Here is a 19,497-nt window from a genome sequence, read left to right as displayed (position 1 = left end):
GTATAAAGATTCTGTTTCTTCCACATCCTTGCAAGCTTTAGATGTTTTTACTTCTGTGGATTTTATTTCCTTTTGTGATAGCTACTCTGATCTCAGTGAGATAAAGTTGAACATAGTTTTGGTTTGCATTTCTCTGATGGTTAGTGATGGTGGACATTTTTTCATATATCTTCGGTCATTTGTAATTTTTTTGAAAAGATGTTCAGATCATTTATTTATTGATTGGATATTTTTGTTCTTCTGAGTTTTCAGTTTTTGAATTCTTTATATATTATGGACATTAATTCCACCAGATAAGTAATTTGCAATGATGTCCTATTCTGTAATCAGTGTCTTTATTCTTGTTTTGCCTGTGCTGTAATGCAATTGCCTTGTCAATTACTTCTACTATTTCTTGAGCTACAGGGGTCCTATTCAGAATACGCCAATCCTGTGTCTTGAATGGCTTCTTCTATTTTTCTCTATTTGTTTTAAATCTTATGAAAGTTTTTCTAGTTGATTTTTGTACAGGGTAAGAGATAGGAATCTAGTTTCATTCTTCCAGACAGCCAGCCTTCCCAGAACCAGTTTGATAGTAGATGGCAAAGCCAGAGTCTCAGTTCTTATTTTATTGGGTAGTTAAAAGTCTATTTCCAGTAAAGTCACAATATTATAATCCTTTCATGGAAGCATCTTCTAATTTTTTTATTATTGAGGAAGAATTGGAGTAGATGACTATCAGGGTCACCCAAGTGAAGGACTCAATTCAAAAACAGCTAAAAGCTTTGGTTTTCTAGAGATGGCATTGTGGCCAAGATGACGGGAAGCCTTTTACTGTGTCCTGGTGAAGACAGACTTAATTAGTTCCCAACTGTTGAGATTAGTGTCAGCAGATGGGAAAGGGATGTGTGACATAGAGCAATCTTGGGCTTCTTTGACTCACAAGTCTCTTTGAGTCATGTGATTTTGACTTTGCTATATTCATTATACTGTATATAAATATTGATGTGTTTTCTTTTCATTTAAATAGCCTCTATTTGAAATATTTATAGGTGATTACTTTATTTCATTTTTGTACAAAATGAAATGAATAATATATACTCTATACTATTATATTTTCAAACAACATAAATACTTTTATTTCTATATAAACAATGAAGCTTCAAAATATTTTAATTTTGTAATGTAACCAACTTGCTATGAAATTTTGCTTTTACAATTCATCATATTATACTGCAGAGAAAACTGACAATTGTTAAACCCATGTAACATTTTAGAGCTGATTTTTAGAAGTTAATCATGTTTTGTGAGAAAATATATTTGTTTATAAATTTTGCATATTCAACACCTATTTTCCCAACAACATTATAAAAGATTACATATAAATATATTACATTTTACTGTGAATGTGCAAGTTTTCAAAACAAGATGTACTTTTTGTAAATAATTACCATTTCTACTAAATTATGAATCCAAATAGTAAATTTTTATTAGCAGATTTATCTGCTTCCAGTAATTTCACTTAATCTCTACTGTATACAGTCTCTGAGAACTAACCTAAAAGACAATCAGTCCATGACATTTCCCTCCTTGACATCTGTCTATGGCCCCAACACTGTCTTTAGGATTCAGTCAAACACCTTATACATTTGACAAATAGTCACTGGGTTTTTGGATAGCAGTGTGAGATGAACTGGATATATCCTATGCCAAAAAGACCAGGCTCAGAAACTGTTCTCAAGTGTTCAAGCATGGAACCTTGAGGGTCTGTTAAAATGCAGATTCATTAGCTCTGAAGTTAGCCTAGGGAAATTTGTATTTCTAGTGAGTTCCCAAGGAATGTTGGATCTCTACTTCTCTGACCATGTTTAGAAAGCCACTGATGTAAAGACAACCATAGGAAACAGAGAGAAGAGCTGCTACTGAGGAGGGTCAGAATGGCGGAAGTCCATACAAGAGATCATGAGTTGGGGGATTTCTGCAGGAGATACTTGGCAATGACATTTTATTGTAGTTTCATTTTCTACTAGACTTCATATGTGCTTTACCTCTCCAAGCCTTTTAAAATTTCTGAGTAGCAACTTGTATGATTATACATTTTTAAAAATGAGACTTAAAGAGGCTTAGTACTTTTCCAAAGCCTGTGAAAGGTTACAGAGATAAGATTCCAATCCAGATGTCTGAATGATAGCCATCATACTTTTTGTGGTGACCTGGACCAGGGATGAGAAGTTGCTGTGCTGAGAAGAAAAAGCCCTGTGCAGACCAGATGGAGAGTAAATAGACAATATCGAAAAGAGCTGAGATCATGGTCTGAGGAGATTGCTCAGTCAGTAAAGTGCTTGCCATGCAAGTCTGGGGACCAGAGTTCAACTCCCAACACCCATGGAAAAATCCAGACCCCAGTGGCACATGCTGGGGAGATACAGACAGTGGATTCCTGGGGCTCTCTGATCAGTCAGATTAAGCAATTCAATAAGCTCCAGCCAGGTCTCTGTGAGAAACCCTGTTTCCTAAAACAAGGTGGAGCATTCATCTGAGATTCATCTTTGTGCACACACACACACATCATATATGTGCACACACACATACACACACAGATACTCACACACATACATATATGCATGCACATATACACACACACATATACTCACACACACATATACTCACACACACACATATACTCACACACACATATACTCACACACACACACACACACACATGTTGAGATCAATTGTGATTTATGCCTTGTTGAAGAATTTGAGATTCTCTGACGGCTGTGGGGAGACTGAAAGCGTAAAGGTGCAGCATTGAAGTAAGGAACCATTAGGTAGGGAAAACAGTTCAGTGGCTTTGTAATAACCTGATCCTGCAAAGAGCTGGATAAGCAGACAGATGTGTGAGCTACAAAAGAACCAGAAGCTACCATGGAACTTGAATAGTATTGAATAGAAAGGGAGAGAGGCCCAGGGTTTACATTGTTGAGGGAGACTGCTCATTTGTTCCCGGCTGCTCAGCTCCAAAATAGTCACACAGAAAGCATATTATTTGCAATACTGTTTGGCCACCATTTAAGCGTATTGCTCGTTACCTCTTATATCTTTTGTTAACCCATTTCTATTGTTTTATGTTTTACCATGAGGCTTGTGGCCTACCAACAAGGTGGCTTGCTCCTTTCTCCTCTGGCGGCTCCATGGCTTCTCTGCCTACTCTCTCCTCTTCTGTTTGGAACTCCTGCCTTTCCCTATTCTGCTAAGTCACTGGCCAAAACAGATTCATTCATTAACCACTAAAAGCAATACATAGACAGAAATACTTCCCACACCATTGCATCATCCAATTTCAGACTTGTTTGACTGGGTAGACATGAGGAGAAGGAGAAAGATGGGTTTCAAAGGACAGGAATATTAACAGTCAATGGAATACAGTACTATCTAAAAGAAATAATACAACTTGCATATGGAATTTAAATTGTTTTGTAGCCATTCATTAAAAGCAAGTGTAAACTGTGAGTGCTGGACATGGCATTGCAAGCTTGTACACAGAGAACTCAGAAGGTCAAGGCAGGAAGATTAGGAATTTGAGGCCAACTTGGATTATGTGGCAGTTTTCAAGATAGCCTGAACCATGTAGCAAGACTTTATCTCAAGAGGGAGATAGAGAGGGAGAGAATGAGAACTTAATTTTAATAATTATCTTCTTATTTACTTAACCCAATGTAGTCAAGATATTACGACTTCAGCATGTGTTAAACATTAACAATTCCTATGATGTTTAGTCATGTTGTGTCTTAGACCTCAAGCACGTACTTTACATACAACACATCTCCATTTGGGGTAGCCATATTTTGGATGTTCAGTAGCCATATGTGGCTAGATTACAATGGAACACCAATCACTGTCTGACCTTGTAGCTTCATCCGCACCAACAGTTGCTAGCCAAGCTATAGTTGGGGGATTACTATGCAGCCATCAGTGTACCCATATATTCTCATTTCCTTCAGCTTTCCCCGTACCCCATCATTATGTGCTCACACAAACATCTCTCCGGGTTTAGCTGTTGACTGTATATTTCAGATTCAGAAACTGGGGTGAAAGTCAGTTCAGAAAACTATCCCAGCTCATGTGACCCATGTGTGGCAGGGCTTGGTCCTGTTTGACCCTGTGTTGTCCCAGTTCCCAGAGAGTCGTCTCAAAATAAAAACATGACAGAATAATCAATTCTCGCTCAACACATTCTTCTTTGAATTCTGAAACTAGTTATTAGATAGTTTGAGTGAATGACTCATGGACATAATGATTAGTTGGTGACACAGGTGAAATTAGAAAAAAAATGTGTAGGGCTGGAGAGATGGTTTGGTGCCAAAGAATGCTTGCTGCACAAGCATGAAAACCCGAGTTTGAATCCCCATCGCACACATAAAAACCCAGCCGTGACCGTGCATATGACTATAACTTCAGTGCTATTCAAGGCAGAGATAGGAGGATCATAGGAGTTCCTGGTTTAGTGAGAGATCCTGTCTTAAAGGAATAAGGTGGAGACTGATAGAGCAAACAGCACACCCAACTCAACTCTCTTCTTGCTTCCATTTGTGTACATGGGAATGAATGCCTGAACACACATGTTTGCATACATCACACATGCACTCATACACACATACACATACAAAAATCATACAGAATTATCAAAGGAAAGGCATTTAGTAACACCATCCAAATGGCTGAGCATATAACTTTACTATGCTATTAATATTTTTACTGCATTGTAATAACATGTAATGCATATGAATAAGAATTTGTAGCAATCTATATATTCACTGGCTGCCAAAATTCCTATTATTATTTAGAAATATATTTGGATCTATAGCAAGCAGACCATAAAAATATAATGATATTTATGAGATATTTGACTATGTGAATAGTTGGTGATTAAAGTATTCTTACTTCTTTTTAAGTGTGATAATATCTCATGTGGTTGGTGTGTGACAAAGGCTCAGCCCTCTTTATTTATCCTTATGGTTTTTCTAATTCCTACAAGATAGACTCAAAATAAAAGCATGCCAAATAAACAATTCCAGCTCAACACATTCTAGATCATGCATATTGTGTTTTTAAAGTCTTTACTTTTAGAGATATATGGAGAGATATTTACAGATAGTAGCATAAATGGTGGAAAAGTTTCAAAATGAAAAGTGCAAAGAACAGATACAAAATAGAAAAAAATGTGGATGAGATAAGACCAGAGGTGAATTAAAAATTGAGAAGTAAGATGAGGTGTAAATGAAATCCTTTATGTTGTTTTATTTAAGTCTACATGTTTCCTTTTTCACAATAAACATTACTAAATATACTTAATCAGTGAGCAGATTTACAATACCTGAGTGTGTTCTAATGATGGAAACTTTGGGAAGTGTCTCAACTCCCAGGGGATGGGGTTATAATTATCTTTGTTTAATGCCTGTGTGTGCAAGTACCAAGTAGGCACTTTGCAAACTTCACTGCCTTTTGTTTGTACAATAAGGATCAGGCAAGAATTGTGATTCACATTTATAATAAGAAACATGTGACCCTTTGGAGTCAATGTTCACAGTTTCAGGGGGTTTAAAGTACTGTGAGGGTATTCTGATGAGCGGGAAGCAGAGAAGAGGATTGTGGAATACTGAATCCAAAAACTCAAAACCTCATGGTCCAGAAAGCATCTTGTAGCACCAGACAACAAAAGGGCAATGAGGAAGCTACTAGCTATGTCTGCTAGTAAGAAACAGCATGCACTGTGATCAAGGAGGTCTTTGACAGCACTGATAGCTCCCATGACATCAGCAACAGAGGACTCTAGGTAGTCCACCCTCACCAGCTCTCTGTTCTCCATGTGCCCTGACCCATGATTCAGTCTCACACTAGAAGAAAACACAAAATTCTTTCACAGGGCTAGTTAGTCTACAGACGCTTGTTCTTGGGCTCTGTGGGCTCCTTTGTGTTCTCCCTCTAGTCTGGAACACGGCACCCACTCAAGCCTTTGTGATCTCTGATAGAAGGAAATTTTGCTCCTGTTGCTAGAAGGGACTGCTCCAAGCTTTGGAAACTTAACTCCCTTGTTTCAAGTCTCACAACACTTCACTTCCTTCAAGAACTTTCCCCTTAGGACTTAACAGTCTTTGTTGGATACTCTCTGGCACCCTGTCCACTCTCAAAGACAGCCCTCATGGGTCTGACCATGCATGAGAAGGAGCCAAATAGAACTGAGCGTGTGTCATGTTCTACCCAATGTAGGACCTTATAAATGTGCACAAGATTTATATAGGATGAAGCCAGACAAAATCCCAGTATGAAGATGGGCACAAGAAGATTTTCAAGGCTTCCGCCCTCTTTCATTTTCATACTATTGTAAAACATTTGAATGTGGAATAAGTGTGTGCCATTCTGCAGCTTGTTACCTCTGAGACATGGTCAAACCTTTGAAAATGCTGTCCCAAACTTGGTGTAGGAGGTCCTTTTGTATTTGTGTTGCTTTCATTGGTTAATAAAGAAACTGCTTTGGGCCTAGGGATAGGGCAGATCTTAGGTAGGTGGGGAGACAGAACTGAATTCTGGGAGAAAGAAAGCAGAGTCAGAGAGAGCCCCCATGGAAATGCCAGGTCAGACATGCTGAATATTTCCCAGTAAGCCACGACCTCATGGTGATAAACAGATTATTAGAAATGGGTTAAATCAAGATGTGAGAGTTAGTCAATAAGAAGTTAGAGATAATGGGCCAGGCCGTGTTTAAATAAATACAATTTCTGTGTGATTATTTCCGGTATAAGTTATCTAGGTGGCCCGGACGAAAAGCAGGCCTTCCTTCCATCAACACAAGCTATCTTCTATTGCCAGTCTTTACATTATCATACTCTCTGGGAGAGGAGAACGCTGGTGATCTGTCCCTAGGCCTCCCACACTAGAAAAATGCCCTACTAATTTCCACACCTCAAACTAATTGTCATTTTTTTGAACAATCTTTTAATGTTAGCCTCTCTTCCATGCTCTAAACAATAGTATATCTTTGTTGAGTTAAGATTAAGGAATGACTGCACCCACAGAAAGGGAAGTTGCATTAGTTTGAAGTCTCTGAATTCCTCAGAACCAAAACAGTTCACGAGGCTGGAACCCTAACAATTTCTCAGGAAGTTCCAATGTTGTCCTGACCTAATAATACAAGGCCTTAAGGGTATCCTGAACTCTCCATCTGTATGACCCACTCCAATCTAGGTGCTACCCAGTCTTGACTTGGCGTAACACCTACAACCGTCACCCACTTCTTCATGTGTATCTTAAATTTCTCTTGTGAGTTTTAACAATACAGAGCAAAGGGATAACCTTCCATATATGGTTATTCAAAGAAATGCTGAAAGATACCAGGCCTAGGTGTTCTATGTACTTATTAAGTAGGCACTGGGTGTAAAGTGTTATACCTACTTGGTTTACGGATGTATCTATAGTTGGTTCCTGGCACGTAGTAGGTGCATAGCGAATATAAGTTGGATGACTCAGTATAGTTTAAATACTGACAGAATCACAGACCACCAGGACACTCCAATTAAGAAGCATCTGTTATGACTGGTCAGAGTCCTGAGCACAGGCCACCAGCTGAGGTAAAGGCAACCTTTCTGGTACAATAAGAAACCAATTAACAGCCAGAAGCAGAGGCAGGCAGATCTCTGTGAGTACACGGCCAGCCTAATCTACAGAATGAGTTCCAGGACAGGCTCCAAAAGCTACACAGAGAAACCCTATCTCAAAGAAAATAAAAAAAAAATCAACCAATTAACAGAAAAGCAGTTTTCTCATGAGGTGCAGAGGTGCAGGCCTATATCAGTGCATCCATCAACCCTCATCCTTCTTTCCACAGTAGATGGGAATTAACACTGAGATTCATAACAGGTCAAGGTGAGAAGAATGAGAGTAGCACTAAAGGGGACATCTGCATCACCCTTCCTCCTTTCAAGACTTGGAGGGCATTGTGGACTGCTAGAGCCAGAGGTGATGGATGGCTATAAGGAAGCATTGTTTTCTGGATACACCAGGGCACATGTGGGTTCATGACAAGGAGACTGCATGAATTAGACATGCACAGGCTGAAGCCAGACGAAAACCTAGCATGAACAGGGGAGATGGGTGCAGGAGGAAGCAGGGGAGTCTAGTTTGCTTTAAGGATGTGACCTCTGGTGGGCTGACTCTTTCCAGGGACCCTTCTACTTCCAAGAGTATAAGGGTAGCAGAAACAATACTTGGTAGGTTTAAAAAAAAAATCTCAAGGTCCAAATCAGGAGCAGAAGGAGAGAGAGCACGAGCAAGGAACTCAGGACAACGAGGGGTGCACCCACACACTGAGACAATGGGGATGTTCTATCAGGAACTCACCAAGGCCAGCTGGCCTGGGTCTGAAAAAGCATGGGATAAAACCAGACTCACTGAACATAGCGGACATTGATGACTACTGAGAACTCAAAAACAATGGCAATGGGTTTTTGATCCTACTGCATGTACTGGCTTTGTGGGAGCCTAGGAAGTTTGGATGCTCACCTTACTAGACCTGGATGGAGTTGGGTGGTCCTTGGACTTCCCACAGGGCAGGGAACCCTGATTGCTCTTAGGGCTGACGAGGGAGGGGGACTTGATCGGGGAAGGGGGAGGGAGATGGGAGGCGGTGGCGGGGAGGAGGCAGAAATCTTAAATAAATAAATAAATAAATAAATAAATAAATAAATAAATAAATAAATAAATAAATAGTACACAAATCTTGTTGGGTAGGAAAGGAAGGAAGGATCTGGGAGGAGTGGTAGAGGAGAGAACATGATCAAAATACAGTGCAGAAAATTCTCATAAGCAAAGAAGTAGGGCTCAGACAAAATAAGTGACTTTCACATCAGGAACCTAGGACTATCTATCTGTCTGTCTGTCTGTCTGTCTGTCTGCCTGCCTGCCTGCCTATCTATCTTCAAAGCAGAGTTTTTATGTGTAGTCTTGGCTGTCCTGGGACTCTCCCTGGTCAAGGCATGCACCATCAACTACTCTGGCTACTCTGGAATATACTAAACATTTTTTGGCTCCCAGTCATGAAGTGCTTTGTACTTCTAATGAGAGGAACAAAACTGCCTCATAGAAGAGACGCCACTTAGACTTCGTAAATCCTAGTTTGTAGTTGAAGTGATTTGGGCCCATAATCTTCATATTTGGTGTCAATGTACATATATTTTCCCAAACTTTATTTTTATGTCTAACCCTGGCATCTGCATTTTAAGGAATCTTTTCCAATACCATAGTGGAAAGACATGCTGAACACGTAGGAACTAACCCAGGTGATGAACAGAAACTTGGCTTCTCTGGGTTTCTCTCTCAGGCAGAAATTCTAAACTGGAATTGGACAGGCAGCTAGGAGATTGGGATTTCTAAGCTAAAACAGAAAGAGGTAAATTTCCATCTAAAATGAGCGAATACAGTATTTTATTTCACTAAAACGATGCACCCACTGAAACAAAAACGGGACAACATTGTTTTCCTATCAAATTAGCCAACATATTTTTCCATTTAAGGTTTAATAACTGGAGGGCATGGGGGCATGGCTCAGTGGAAATCGCTTGCCAAGCAATGGGGCTCTAAGCCCCAGCATACAGGGAAACACTGGGTTCGGTAACACGCTCCTGCAATCCCCGTGCTGCTGTGTGGAGACGCAGGCAGAAACAGGCAAAACCCCGGAACCTTGCCCGGCATATGCAGTGGCTAATAACCAAGGGACCTGCCTCAAAGAGGGTGGAAGGTGAGGACCAACACCCTAAGACATTGTCAGTGTACTAATTACATCCACAAGCAGCCTTGTGCTGAAAGTTGCTTAAACGTTATTTGCGGGACTAAGATTTTAATTGTATTTCAAATCCCAATGTATCCACTAGTCTTTATCATGCCACATGGAATGGGAAGCTTCCTCTGTCAGTGGGGATAACAGAGTAAGTTTCAAATTAATTAAGTAAACTGTCTTCTTCACAACCAGTCAGCTTGTTTATTGGCATTCAGCACCCACAATAGCTCAGCTGGTGGGTATGTGGTGTTACTGGACCTTCCACCCCAGGCAATGGGACATTTCTCCAGTCTGTTTACTTCTTTTTTTTTTCTTCCACCTTCATGATCAATGACCCAACTTCTCATGCACATATGTAAGAAGGGAGAATGGGATCAGATGAACCAATCGATATTTATATGCCACATCATGTTGGGGGTAGCTCTGTCAACGGGTGCTGAAGGGCAGCCGACAAGATGGCCGTTGGCCGTCTGCCAACCAGATGTGCTTGTCTGAAGCAAACAGGAGTGCTCTTTTACAGAGATCCCCGACACAGCGTGTGGTTCCAATGGAAAGTGAACTTACAGAAGGACCTTAAAAGAGGCAAGCGAGAGAACCCAGAAAACTTCCTTACAAAGGGCCGGATTAATAGAGATAATTCGGGATATTTGCCTTCATTAGACTGTTGGCAAGACAAACATCAGGAAAACAATCCAGATATAAGTATTTATGAAAACAGGTATGAATGTACTAGTTCTAAAAGTCGGATTATGCCTAGGAGTTAAGAAAAAAAATAAAATTAGTTCCCCTATTTCCAGCTACAGGATAGCGGTTTTCAGTAAATTCTGGACTTCAAAGTTTCTTCCCATCCCTCAACACTCAAAAAGGTCTAAGAGATTTTAGGGAACAAGTTGTGTTGGCATATACCTATGAGCCAAAGCAGGAGGATTAATGAATTTGAGGCCAGCCTACACTACATAGCAGGATTCTCTCTCAAAAACAACAAAACACAATCAAACCCTTCAGAAGCCCAGTTTTCTCTTTGATCTTCCAAACCAATCAAAATCATGTGCATTCTTTAGTTCTGTCCTCCAGTGTGCGATGTGAAAGGTAGAAGCAGAAGCAGAGCTGGCTACCAAATCGAGAGCCATGGTGGAAAACTTGAAAAACAACAGCATAAAAGACAAAACGAAAACTGTCAAGAGCCTCACAATTCAGAGAACAGTATGAGGCCTGTTACTCAAACAATCCTCAGGTACATTGCTATACACAGACCTGAGAATCTTCTGTATAAGTATGTAACTTCCAGAGAAGAGAAGTGAGACTCTATGGCTCTCCTCAATTCAGCACCTACAAAAAAAAAGTCTAACTTCATTAAGGCATGCTTGTGCTTAGACACTAGCATCATGGACTTCCTTTCCCTCTGCTGAATATTTTTCAACTTTCCAATGAAGGAAAGAGAAATAAAAGCATTTTGACTGGAAGTTTTAACAAGCCCTACTTAAATTTGTAGTGAAATTTGTAACATTTAAATCCTAATTAAAATTATAGTTACAAATCAATGTTTATTTATGAACATGAAACTACTCACACAACTTGTGTTTGTGTGTGTGTTTGTTTTTTCGAGACAGGGTTTTCTCTGTCTAGAGACAGATTTCTCCCTGGAGCCCTGGCTGTCCTGGAACTTGCTTTATAGACCAGGCTGGCCTTGAACTCACAGAGATCTACCTTCCTCTGCCTCTCGAGTGTTGTGATTGCACAATCTATTTTGCTTTGTTCTTTGAATGTAGTGAGTTCTCCTACTCTGTCTTGTGGCACTTTAACAATGACTTTGACTTCTTCATGTTTATTCTGGGACATCGCAATGATCTCTTAAAGTAAGGATCAGCTATCCCTACAGGACAAGTGACAGATTTCTCCAGAAAAACCACATGACAGCAGGATCTGGAGATTAAGAATCTAGAGTGTCTCTAATTATATTCACCTTACTAGACTTTCTGGATTCTTGTATATTATTCATGAATGCATCATGAAGCCTGCACACTTGCATGTTTTGAACAAAATTTCTTTAATCAGTGAAATTACAATGAAAATGATAACCTGTTTTTAAGGCTCACTTAACCAAGATGCATATAGTTTTCAGTAACAATACTGTCTACATTTCTGAAGACCTACTCAGAGAAAGGTATTCCAGAAATAACAGCTACCAGGACGTAGATTAACAAAGTTTATGCACACACCTTATGGCATGGTATAACTACTTTCAAAATAGTCTGCTTTTTATGCTAATATGTATTTGTTCTCCCTTTAAATGCTTTAAAATTTAACAACAGCCTTTGCCAAAATATGACAAAATAATAAGTATAAAGTTTATGTGAAATTGTAGCACATTTATTATTCAATGGCAAAAAAATAAAGATGGTTTTTAAAGAACTTAAGTATTTTTTTAACATCTCACAGAAGAAAGATTGTTCTAGAAAGCCACAAAACTATTACCACGCACACAGTTCTACGAGGACATAAAATACGATTTGTATGGAGTCCATATTTAAATGTCTTTCGTTGTCCGAACTCTGAGCATCCTAAGATTGATCACAGTTTCAAAGCGCACATTTGTTTGTCGTTTTCCTGCATATCATACTTAGAATTTTTCTCAAGGATTCCTTGTGGTTAGGGAAAGACCTCGACAGAGGCGATATCATATGTCTCTGATTGTATCTCATGAGGAATGTGGCGGACAATCTTAAGAACCTGATGGATTTAGAATCAGCCTGGAGATAGAGTGTCAGTGAGGAGGTTTCAGTGGATGATTAACTGCAGTAGGGAAGACCCACCATGCATGTTGGTGGCACCATCCTGTGAGCTGGGGGTCCAGATGCAAGAGAGAGCTGACTGAATTCCATAATTCTGCTACCTGCTTCCAGGATTGCCATGATGTGAACTCAGCACCCTTCCCTTCCTTCTCTGCCAGGCTGAACTGAACCCCCACAAACCATGAATTCAAGCAAATTCCCTCTACCTTCCATTGTTTCTGTTAAATGTCATCTCACAGTGACACAAATCTATTGAATACAATAGGACCCATAAGACTAACTCCTCTCATTATTAATGATGATCGGTTTGATTGTTTGATAAAGGTAATATCTGCCAGAGCTTCCTGTCTTAACAGCCTTGTGTCTCCTTTATAAATAAGAAGTCATGGCTGGTTTGGGCATCCATTTGAACACCTTGCTGGAATTAATTGCTTGCACAGGGGCTGAAAACTGAACATCTGATTTCACTAGTGTCTCACCAATGGTAGGCATCTTCCGTGCAGAGCTTTACTTTATCTAGGTGTTAAGTTACACACTTATTATTTATTCATTTAGTTATGCTACCCTGTGATTTTTATTTCCTATACCTCATTAGCACCCCCTTAACATTGCCATTCTTGAAGCTGCAGTGAGTTCTATGACAGAGTATGTGTCCAGCCTACAAGACTCTGGGTTTCATCTTCAACACCACAAACAAAATGAAACAAGCAAAGCACCACCACACTCCTTATTAATTTGAACTATCCCAAATATGACAACTTCGCAAACCTGTGTTCTTTTACATATGACCTAGCATTTCCTATCTCTGTGTTACACTGGTCCAGCAAGACACCTTTTGCTTATGTCCATGGTATCTTCAGCTATGAGCTGTCTATTCTCTCCCATTTATCTCTCTACTAACCTATGAACCAACACTACACCCTCTCAGCTGTAGAAGTTTTATATATGTTCTAGTATCTGGTAAGATGTGCATTAAGAGACAGAGCTCTTGTTAGGAGTTCTTATCACACGTGTGCACACACAAATCCCTCAAGGAGCACGTGAAGGTTTGAGGAAGTCACAAGACTGTTTATATCTGGATTATCACAGTTCCACAGGTGAATTCGTCCAGACTCACCAAGTTGTAAATATTTAGGATGTGTAATTTCTGTATTTATACCTTGGTAAAGCCACATAAATAATACTTGATTTAAAAAAAAAAATCCAGTGAAGCCTTTTTCTTCCCATCTCTTTTTTTTTCCAGACTCTCTTAGGTAGTTTTTATTTTCCCACAGAAACTTCACAAACTACTTGACTGACTTCCTAAAGCCATCTAAATATTCTTTATTGTAATTATTTTACTGTAACTTTATTATTAGGATGGAAATCAATAGTAGCTCTATAATACCTGCCCAGGCTATCCAGAAGCAATATGATCTCCCTAGCTGAGTTCACGTTGGTATGTCCAGAGGTCATGAGCTCCTTTTGAAATCTTGTTTCATCAAAAGGTCTTATGGTTTTTCTTCTTTTTCTAAACTCAGAAACAATTTGAGTAACATCAGGACTATATCTATTTAGGAGAATTTCCCCAGGAAATCTTGGTGTAGTCTTTTTGCAATTACATTCCATACTTCAGTGAAAACCAGAATCTCTTTTGTGATTTTTGCAAGGCAGATGCTCTTGTTGCCAACAGTATCTTTCCTCATATTAGAGCAGTGTTTCTCATCCTTCCTACTGCTGTGGCTCTTTAATAAGTTCCTTATGTTGTGGTGACCCCCCACCATACTGTTATGAATCATAATGTAAATATCTATGTTTTCCAATTGTCTTGGGCAATCCCCACGAAAGGTCATTCAACTCCAAAATAAAGTCACGACATACAGGTTGAAATCCACTGTGTTAAAGCGAGCTGTGTATGTTCAAGAACTCATCCCTGCGCCATCTTCACACCCTGCCACCACTATAGACAGAGTCAGTCTCTGCCCTGTGTGTTTCCTTCTCCTGGTGTGTAACGTATATGCCTTACAGACCTGAGAGCTTTCAGATCTCCTCACATTTGTGTTGTAGCTTTCTGGTTTATGAGACACTCATTTCTCAGTGTCCACATACTTTTAGTCATGGTTAATTCTCTAGCATCCAAACTAATCCTTATGCTTTAGTAAATACTCAGTAAATATGTTTTTAGTAACAATGAAGAAATAAAGAAAAGTGAAAGCCCAGACTGATGAGAACCATAGTCTATTAATGAAGAAATGTGGATTCTGGCTGGAAAGACCCCCAGCAATTTAAAGTAATCACTGGCTGTTCTTCCAGAGGACCGAGATTCAATTCCTAGTGCCTACATGGAAGCTCACAAACATCTATAAATTCAGTTCCAGGGAAACCTGAAACAGTTTTCTGGCCTCCACAGGCACCAGACATGCAAACGGTGCGGAGGCATACATGCTGGCAAAACAAGCAGAACAACCACAGACGTAAAATAAAATTAAAAAGAGAAAAAGAAAGTGAATTCTAAGGTCAGGACACAGTTTCTTTCTGAGATTCTCCCTAGAAATTGGATAATGCTGAGCAATAACATTCTATATTTAATTGTGGTCCGTTTTCATGAAGGTTTGGAAAACTGAGTACTGCGCATGCTCAGTAGATAAACCTTGCTCTTCCTCGGCTACCCGTAGGCTTGCTGATGAGTTGGTAAGCCAGCTTTTATATGAAATCGTAAGATACAGCTCTCTCACCTGTTGCATCAAAGCACGGAACCTAACCTAATCTACTGAAAGGAAGTACATCCAAAAGTACCCGCGTGGATGAAATACTCTAGGGCAGGTGGAAACACCCAAGAAACGAGAACCATGATGTGCCTAGGGGTTCTCTGCACACAGCATGCATTTTGCAGAGGAATACTGCATCAGTTTCAGGCAGGTAAGGGAATGCAGAATGCATTGTATTCTGAGCAACAAAACAGTGTTGTGAACAACAACATAGCAGTCCTCATACCTGGGCTTTCTTCCCAGTTTCTGTGCTATTTCCCCAGATAGCAAATTAATGAAATGGCCTTTGGCAACGACTTTCCCTAGAGTCAGCTTTTTCTGTCATTTAAATTGTAGAGATGGGGGGATTCAATTAACCCAAAGCCTGGCACATCATGTGCACTTAATAGAATGTTGTTGAGTCTTAGAGTTATCTTCGGATAAAGGTCGCTTTCCATTACTATTACTTCATAAGCACATTGGCAGCTTTGTGTTGATAATATTGATGATGAGCAAAGACTGAACTCGTCGTCTGTGGTGATACATTGTGAGAACTCAGCAGTCAGCTCAGTTATTTTGAACGTCCTCACTTTAGTCTAATATTCTAAGGTTGTTAGTCTACACCAAAACTCTGAGATTCTAAGTTATCTGGATAAGTCTGCAACAAATAGTCCCCCTCCTCTCCAATATGTGTGTGAGTGTGTATTTGTGTGTAATCCTTGACTAAATATAGGTCCTTTATTCTTTGTGTTAAGCTACTTAAGGGAAAGAATATTATCTTTTCATTTTCTTTAATTTTACCAGCAAAAGCTATTATGGTTAGTCCCATCTTAAAGCTATGTATAAATTAGGATCAGTTTTTTTTTTTAAAAAAAACTCTTTAAAATAAGTTTATTAGAAATATTCTTCCTGAAATAATATTTTTACTGACCTAGAAAAAATTTCTTAGCTGTTGCCATGCTCCACATAATTTTCCCTTGTGATATATGCGATGCTGATGGCAGGGAGCAGAAAAAAGCTTGAGGAAATACGCACAGTGTTGAAATTTTACTAAGACAAATGCAGCACTAACGTATAATCATAATTTATTTTTAAATAACCTTCTGATTTTTTTCCCATTGTCATTTCTTTAAGCCTGGCTCTTTAAAGTCCAAAAGCCTGTGTAAATTTACACAGCTGCTTTGAGGGTTTGCATATTTTCTTGTTTTCAGACTTTTTGATTTTTAAAAAGATATTTTTTGCCCTAAAATAAAACACAGCTAATACTAGCCTTGAAAAACTCTCAACCCACAGTTTGAAATACCTCAATGCTCTGCCTTTAAAATCTTGCACATCCTTTGAAAGGAGCAAAAATAAAAGTCACCCCTGCAAGAGAAAATGATTGAGGACAAACTGTCAAGATTTCTGAAAATGATAGCAGAAGTACAGGTGTCATTACTAAGAGCCAGCTTCCAAGTAGAATGGCACCTTGGAAATAGCCACTAGCTAACCATTTTAGGATCCTTCCTCAGATACCAGGGCCTTTGCATTGCCATCCTTACCTTGCAATGCAAGCAGCAGAGAAGGCTTGCTGTATGGTACCCAGCCAAAACAGAGACAAGTGGCCTCCTGACAGAGGGGCCATTTCTAGGACACAACCATTTCCACCATCTCCAGGCAGTGCAAAAGGCAATACTACAATGTGATCTCTTTACCGTGCTTGGAGCAACTCCTGAGTTGAAGAGCCAAAGGCACATCAAAGGAGTGGTGGTAGCCACACTCCTTGTATAGGTGACATCTGGAAGAAGAAGCAATTGTCAATGATGTTTTTCAAGGACTCCTGGAGACTAAGTATGAGACATAGGCAGACAGGGTGATTGGATTACAGCAAATGAGACAGTAACCATCTGTGAGCCCTGTATAAGCTTCTGAGTGCCAAACGTGAACATCCCTATTAAACGGCTGACTCCCCGCCCCATTCATAGTTTGTTCTAGTCTGGAAGATGTGTTGATGGTTATAGACAGCCGCTAATAGACCGAAACCTGGATTTTTTTTTCCCCTGGCTGGATAAGTAGCTACAATGGGAACACTGGTTTCAATTAGGAATTCTTGAGATTGCCCCGAAAGGATGCTCTTGCCATTCAAGATGAAACACTGCAGGACCTCTCTGTTTCATTTTCAAGCACTGCAGAACTTCTAGAGAAAGAAATCCCTAGTCTGTTTTGTCTGTTTTTTGTTTCTTTTGTTTGTTTGTTTGTTTTTATGCTGTGGCAAATAATAGAAAAATTCGACTTTGAGTGAGGAAGTTTTAAGACAGTATTTGTTGCAATGTAAATAGAGAAGCATTTTATGTACTGCCAGGAAGTAGTCCTGGAGCCCTGGGAGCTCCAAGGGTCCAGAAACAATCCTTCATTTACTATTGCTCATCAACTCACCCTGTGAGTGGGACCAATTTATCTAGGCAATCACCTTTGCTTGTTAATCCTTTTCCTACTCCAGCACTACCTTCACCTCCATAAGCAGCACCTCTTGCAATAAGAACCCTGATGCATAAAGGCATGAGTCTGGCCAAGGTTCAACGACTATCTTTTAGCAATTCCAGGGGATGATATTGTTCATAGGGATATATTATTAAATTTGATAATATAATGCATTAAAATATTATCAAGGTTTTTTCATTAATACACTCAACAATTCCTTCAATTATATTGTTCTAAACTAATAATACTATGAATGCTTACAAAGAACAACTCTTCTCCCCACCAGTAGCAACTCTCAGAATCTGCTTCAGATTTTGACACATGACCAGTCTGCAGTAAATGTTGATTGACAGTCCAAACCCATTGCTCTGCTTGTGATAACAATAAAGAAACTGGGTAGCACTCTTGGAAGTCAAATCCAGAGAAAAGCAAAAGACTTAGCCTGGCATTCTTCCTTCCCAATACTTACAGAACATTTTGTGTAAGTTCATGTTTCACCTGAATTATTCAGTTAACAATAGATACCTCAAAACTACACTTTCTGGCACAATACACTAGGAACCAACTTTAATCTGATTCCAATCAGTCACTGAATAAAATATTTGAAAATACTAATTTTGTATAATATGGATTAGAAAGTTAGGTGACTGAGGGCCTATATTTTGTGCAGATGATGTGTTTGCATGTGCGCTTACATCAGCAATAATAAGCAATCTTTTTTGAGCTACCTGTTATGGTTTGAAAGTGAATTGTTCTCCACAGACTCATACGTCTGAATACTTGAACCCCAGAAGGTAGCAGATGTTCAGGGAGGGTAGAGTTAAAATTAGGGGGCATGGTACCTAACTGACAGGTGCAGGCCTGGGGCTTATGATCCAGTTCTGGCCAGAAGAGCTAGCTCTTGCTTCTGCTTGCTGCCATTTTATAAGCAGCTCTATACTTTATGATCATGCAACTCTTGCTTCATGAGATATCTTTCTTACCACGATAGACGGCGTCTCCTCAAACCATGAGCCAAAATAGAACTATTTTCCTCCCTTTCCCTGCCAGTCTTGCATTTGGTTATAACAATGAAAGAAGTTTAACTAACACACTATGTCTGTGATCTACCATAAGTTTACACATCACATACATGTACACACACACACACACACACACACACACACACACACCAGTTCCAATTCTTTTGACCAAGTTTGCTGTTTAATTGAGAACAAATAGGGATTGTATATTGCATGCATTATATGTGTATATATCCATTATAAAATGATTACATATTTGTTATGTAAATACCAGTATTATGGTAGTTAAGAGATAAAATGTATAAAACTCTTCATATTCTTAAATTTTGAATTATGTCTTTTGTCATTTCACAGTGGCTAATTTGTTGCTTTCTTTGTGCTAGCGATGATTATGAACTTCAGATACCGAGGAAATATTTTGAGGATACTAGTACATAATTGACAACTTCTACCTCATATAAGAAGGAAAAATGAGTTCAGATCCACAATAACTCACATTAAGTCACTAGGGCCATATATGGTTCCGATTTTAGAATATTTTGAATGTTATTATAGATAAGGTTCTGGAATTTCACTCTAATAAAATATTTTTACAAACATGAAAATATATGACTATTACCACAAATGAGATAAAGGCTATAAATATTTATCTTTATTTGGTTTTTCCATCAAATTAGTTTAGACCA

Source organism: Chionomys nivalis, chromosome 2 (genome assembly GCF_950005125.1).
Source record: "Chionomys nivalis chromosome 2, mChiNiv1.1, whole genome shotgun sequence".
NCBI lineage: Eukaryota > Metazoa > Chordata > Mammalia > Rodentia > Cricetidae > Chionomys > Chionomys nivalis.
The sequence above is the reverse complement of the archived record's forward strand: the minus strand, read 5'-3'. Positions refer to the sequence as shown.